Consider the following 6,267-nt stretch of genomic DNA (forward strand, 5'->3'; position numbering starts at 1 on the left):
CCAGTTCTTTTATGCTACAAAGTTTGAAGCCACTTGTGCTTTCTACCTGAAGGGTTTCTGTGGCAGCCAGAGTCATGGCAGGGAAGTACACAGGCACATTCACACATGCAGAAGCATTTGATTTTATACCAGGAGTTCAACAGCTCAAAAAGGCTTGCATTTTCTTGTATGGGTAGCTTGATTGTAATATAAACTAAGGAATTTAGGACTCCAGTCTACAAATCCTTATTAGCACTCCTTAAAAGATCTAGTTCAAATAAGAGTATTTGTATAATTCAGAGGTCTGCAAGAACATGTCCAGTCGAAGTTTCTTATGGTTTTTTATTTATTTGTATTCAAACACCATGCCACATATGATGAGATACAAAATAAACATAAGCCATTCCCTGGTATTCCCAAAAGCACTTATAGTACCAGTGTGATTTACACTGAGTATAACTTATTGCTAACAGAGGCCTACCCGAGTATAAAATTGAAGCTTAAACCACACCACTAACTGCATTTATAAGAACTTAAAGAGCAAACAATGCACCACTTGTAACTGACCCACAAGCTTGAGTATTTCTAGAGCTGGACACTAGGTGGCAGAACAAATACATGTTCTCTAATAACTGACGAATATGCGTCTTTTAAGTCAGAGGGCAGGCCCAGAGACGTTAAAGTACAGCATATATCTAAAATTAATTGGAATCTTATAGGTGCCCTGCTTTTCCAGATCAGTTCTTGTAGAACGCAGGGCCTGCTAAGGTTGGGTTTAAACCTTTTATGTTCTTTACTATGAATATTATGATTTACACACACTCTCAGGTCTTTTGCCACAAATGCCCACAGTTCCCCTTCTTTTTAAAAGCAGGACCCTGGCGAACATTACCCCAACATTTAATAGATGATAAAAGCTTTATAGAGAGGTAAGAATCTGAACTGATCCCATGTGACTCAAGAACATCGCTGTAACTGCAAGTTTGTAGGACACTGCAGCAGTAGCTCAAATTAAGTAATAATAATTGAAATCAATTGCTTATCGCTGCTTTGCGCCTGTAAAGCAACGTTTCTTCAGCAGCACATCAACTGGGAGCCTCCGTGCGTAAAGGCTGAGCCGAAAAGTGGGAGAAAAAGGTCTGGGGGAAGGCAAAGGAACCGTTTTGCACCACGAGGTGTCAGCACACACCGGACCCGGCTGCCCACTGCTGGGTGCGTGGAGGCTCCAGACTGATGTGCTGTGTGATCTTTCATCTTACCTACCTTCCCTCACAGCCCTTGCAGCTCTTGTCTGTCACCTCTCCCTTTAGGTGCGCAAAGCAAATCAGCCAGCAGTCCTTGCTGCAAGGAGAGGAACAACCCCCACTCCCTCCTAAAATGAGACTGACAGCACTGAACAATATTCCTGTGACATCGAAACACCTCGGTCTATTCACATGCATCCTTTGCCTGCCTGGTTCCTGTCCCCAAGCGTGCAAAAGCTCATTTTAGTAAAACCCTGGGCTATTTCCACATAGCTTTGTCAGCTCTTCTTGTGGGGGCCTCCAGAAGAGAGGACCTTGAGGAAGAATTAAAGTGCTCAGACCATTTTGGATTAAAAGGGGCCTGGCAAGGTGGCAGGAAAGTACAGGGCTGTGGGAGAAATTCCCAGAGACAGATGATGCTCCATAAAACCTGCACTGCACCAGCAGCCAAGAAAGTTTATGATGGGCTCAAGAAGCCATCTGACCTGTTATGTCAGTGGAGGAGCAAAGCACGCACAGCAGCTTCTTTCTTTGGGAGGAATGAATATCTGCATGACATGAAAATACCACCACTAGAAGGTGGGGGGTAAAAAGAGGATGAACCCATGTGCCTGCACAACGCAATAGGGGAGGCTCTGAGTTGAGGCCCCCTGGGTGGCTGGAGGGACACCAGTGCCAGCCTGCCCAGCCTGTGGGAGGACCTGGGAAGGTAGACACCACATCACTCACGGCCATGGTTCAGGGAGCCATGACTGGCTCCGGAAGTCAGCAGCAAGTCTCCTCTGCTTTGCTCTGCAAATGGGCCTTTCAAAGGGATTAACAGGTCAGGTAAAAGAGGTAGAGTTGGTGGGAAATCAGACTCCTCAAAGATAATCTTCTGCAGGACTGGAGAAGAAACATCTTTTATGTTTGTAGGCAATTTACCTTGGCTTATGATGATTGCAAACCTCAGACTAAGTAAGGTTTGCTCACTTGCAAAAGCAACATGAGATCTGCCCACCCATCCATCCATCCTGACACATGGCACCAAGGCCGGGGACATATGTACCAGGCCTCTCCCCTCACAGCCAGAGCACTGTTTCTGAAGTTGAAGGTGCAAACAGACAAACCAAAGAAACTAACCAATTCCTCTTCCTGCATGGAGACATTTTACCCCAGAATTCCAGCTAAACCAGGAAAGGACTGAGCCCTAGGATGGACATGGGCAATGGCTCAAAAGAATGGTACTGCCTAAGAAAGGATAAGTAAAGAAAGGGAAGAAACGGGGTTGAAGCAGCAATGACAGCAAAACAGACAAGTAAACAGCACACAAGGAAACAGTGGTCAAAGTAAGCATTCCTGTATGTGAAAAACTATCTAACCATGCCTCTAACATGCAAATGGTGGTAGTTCACACATCGAGGTTTGTGGCTACCAATTCAGGAGCAAAGGGAACATGCATGGGAAGTTGGGTGGCTGGAAGGGAACATGCATGGGAAGTTGGGTGGCTGGGAACTAAGAGCTTGTTGATCTGCGGCAGACTGGCTGGAAGCCTGCAAGCCCTTCTCAGTCCCGGATCTGCAGGTTCTCCACTGCTCAGAAAATCAAGTTCCCCTTATTTATAACCCACGGATAGATAGATGCCTTGGGAACCATCTGGTTGTTTTAAATTCAGTTTCTCCGGTCAACTCCAATCTCTTTTATAGCTGAGTCACCTGGTTTTGAAGTGTTGTTTCTAGTTCTTTGCAGGGCCGTCTTCCTGTCCCACGTCCTCCCCAGTCCCACCCTACCCCCATGTGCACCCGCTGCCCTGCAGCTCAGCCTGCTCTTCCTCTGTGATGTCCCACTCCTTGCCACTCTTCCCCCCTTTGTCTCTACCTCACTTCCTTCCATTTTGCCTCTCCGCCGCCTTCGCCCTTCCCAGCTAACCCTTTACTATCACACTCCAGGCTTTCTGGAGTTCTGACTAGTTTCTTTTCCAGAATGGGAAGTGGTAAACCAACCTACGACAATGCACAGTCTTCTGGTAAAAATCCTGTCACTTCGTCTCCCCCTCCCTTGCTACCATCTTCTTTTTGTTTGTCTTGGCTACTCTTCTGCCTACTCTTAAATTGCAAATGCTTTGATGGCAGTGCCAGAATCTGGTCCATAGAATTCCATAAGGCACACAATAAGCTAAATATTATAAAAGGTCCTATTTTAATTTTGATTTTGATTTTCAGTAAACTCACCAAAAATCCAAGTAAGCAGGGCTCTGAGTAGACAGACATACGTGTCCTGTCAACAGGAAGTTTCTCTTGCATAACTTCTCTGGCAGTTCTGGAAAGCAAATTGTGGCTGGCTTTATTTTCCTCACTGCAAATTAATAGTCAGGAAAAAAGTTAACACGTAAAGAAAAATCATTTCTGAGAAAGGAGATGATTGTAGAAAAGCAAACGATCTTTAGCACGCAGAGCTGCCCTTGTGAAACATCTGCTATGACGTAGTCCAGTACTGGCCACAGACCAAGCGTATCAATAGCTCCACAGAGTAATGGGATAAGAAATGGGAAAATTGCCATTGCTTGTTTTGCTGATATATGTCTGTCACTTTTCAAATAGCTACAGGGTAATTGTTTTTTGGGGGAAAATATTTCCTTGAGCAGGACGTTTGCAGGCCATTAGCTATTTCCCATCTGTGCTGGTGTTTTAATACACCACATACACACTTTGCTCCCTAGTAGAAATTATTCACAGCTTCTGATTCCAGACAGACAGCCTGAAGGTTAGAAATCATGTCTGTCATTAAGAAGTTCTCTCTCGCCTTAAAGAAAATTTATTTTTCAAAATCATTAGAAACAGTATGTATTTTTTTGCAAAAACCTCTAACATAAAGATTGCCAGGGGGAAGGAAAAAATTTTCTTTATAGGTATCTGTAATTTTAAGATAATGAATGACTGTACAAAAGCAGGAGCTCTTTCACTACACTGCGGCCGCTGTGGGCTCATTCCACAGAGTGAAGCAGAACACAACTCAGCCACACGCTGCCACGTGCTAGAGTTCATCCCACCCGTTTTCAAACTGTGCCATGAACAGTTTTAAATTCCACCTGATAGCTGCCAGGACAGACAAGAGACTGACAGACCTCTGTTTAATATCACATAATGCCTGTAATAATACCTGCTTTCACTTCACACACATACACTCAGCAAGCAATTACTTGCAGTAAACATAGCTGTGCCAAAAGACACAGAACCATATGCTCTTATCTGCATCAACTGAAATACTGCATGCTTACTTTGGGAGGGGGGGAGAGGAGGAAGGAAGAAAATAAAAAAAAAAAAATCCTTTTCCTTTCTTTCCCCTCTTCCCATAAGAAAAAGAAACAGGTGAAAACCAAGGAGAGATGTAAAAATATGGATGCCATTACAGATTCATTCCAGTGATAAACTTGTTTTGTCATCTGAATCCTTTGCATTTTTTTAATACAAGAGAATCACATGAAGTTTCTCTCCTAGCTCTTTTTTAGACTTCACAGAATAAAGTTAAGGGAGAAAGAGAAAAGAGATTCAGGATTATAAAGTGTCCCTCCAAGTATGGACATAGGAATGGAGTGAAACTTACAAGTCCAGTCCTGCACAGTGGGAAACTCACATCATTATCTGCTGCTGGGACCAACAGGCAAAAGGACCAAGTATAGGCAGTGACTAGTTTTTAGAATTTATTGTAAAAAATAGTATTTAACAATAGGAAAAAAGCCACTCCTTGTTCAACCCACCATATATTGCTTTATGTGGAAACAATGGAAAAATGTGATAGAAATGTATTTACCCATTCCTATCCATGTATCAGATGGTCCCAGCTATTCAGGACATGCTCATGGGAAAAATATTGGCACTATCACAGTATATGGAAGTGGAAATAAAGAACATGCAGTATTTTCAATTACAGTTGGGAGGCCTATTTCCTGAAGTCTAAAGATCATGTTGTTTTATCTGTTTTCCTTTAGCATAATGTACGTTATCAGACTTTCATAACTTCAGACACCGGCAGAAAGCCCTGATTTTTTGCCAGTGGTGACATACTCACCTCAAAGATAAATGTGGAAAGCAGAATGTATGCCTTATTTCTGTTTGCAATTTCCTTTCCATAGGAACGTGCACATGATATAGTTCCTGCTAACAGATATTTAAAGCTTGGCTAGCCCTTTCCCACTTATACCAGTTCAACCCCACTGGAGGTCCTCAGGGCAGCACAAACAATGGAGAACAGACTTCCAACACCACACCGCGTTTGTTTTGGCCAAAACCTGCTACTTGAAAAGCCTTATGCTTTTGTCTACAGACAGAAAGATGTCAGATTCTGCATTAAACTGTATTACAAAAAATGCAAACCAATATATTCCACAATTTTATTTTTGTGGATTTTCTAGCTCATGTCAAAACTGTGAAGTACCAGTGTTAACTTGAACAAAGCTCAATTTAAACAGAGCTCAAAAATAATGAGTGCACAGCAGTATTTACCTGGTGCAATTAGCTTCACTATCAACTGGCAAAAAGTTGACATAGTTTCAGTTTCATTTGCAAAAGCATTAATCAGAAAAAATTTACAGTTACATGGCACCTTTGAGACTACCCCAGTTTCAAGACAAGGAATGAACTTACACATAGATAGGTACATTATTTTAGCTATGAGTATAGAACCCAAATACTCAAAAAACAGGTCAGCAGAAATACATGGATAATGCTAAATACCAGTACCTCACCATTTTTAATACACTGCTGTGCTTGCCAAAAACTGTTAACAGCAAACACAACAGTTTGAGGTGACTCACACGAAGGACAGTCAGTGGTGTAGAGTGCAGTGGAAATTCTGGTAATTCTGAAGGAAGATACAATGGAGCAATACAGGAAATTCCAAACTGAAAGGACAAAGTCAAACATTTATTCTCTTGCACATCAGAAAAAGTATGTTCGGTTACAAATTAACCACTGCAAACAATATTCTCTCAGATAAAACTACAAATGTCTCTACCTAAAAAGCTTTGAGAAGAGTCAGAACCCCACAAACTGTAACTAGAAAGTCC

At 42.4% G+C, this 6,267-nt stretch overlaps 1 long non-coding RNA gene across 2 annotated transcripts in view; it reads right to left on the bottom strand.

Annotated features, from left to right (window-relative positions):
• Positions 1-4,889: 4,889 nt before the first annotated feature.
• Positions 4,890-6,267, bottom strand: part of LOC133278475 (uncharacterized) — a 168,317-nt gene continuing 166,939 nt past the window's right edge. The window contains exons 2-3 of one of the 2 annotated variants that reach the window (XR_009746568.1): positions 5,576-6,256; positions 4,890-5,493 (exon numbers count right to left, since the gene is read on the bottom strand). This is a non-coding gene — a long non-coding RNA (uncharacterized LOC133278475). Of the gene's footprint in view, positions 5,494-5,575; position 6,267 lie in introns of those variants that run through there. The other variant, XR_009746567.1, reaches the window with a different exon arrangement.

This window comes from Pezoporus flaviventris, unplaced genomic scaffold (assembly GCF_033815535.1).
Source record: "Pezoporus flaviventris isolate CSIRO_AGI_PZ_B2104156 unplaced genomic scaffold, CSIRO_AGI_Pfla_v1 ptg000066l, whole genome shotgun sequence".
NCBI lineage: Eukaryota > Metazoa > Chordata > Aves > Psittaciformes > Psittacidae > Pezoporus > Pezoporus flaviventris.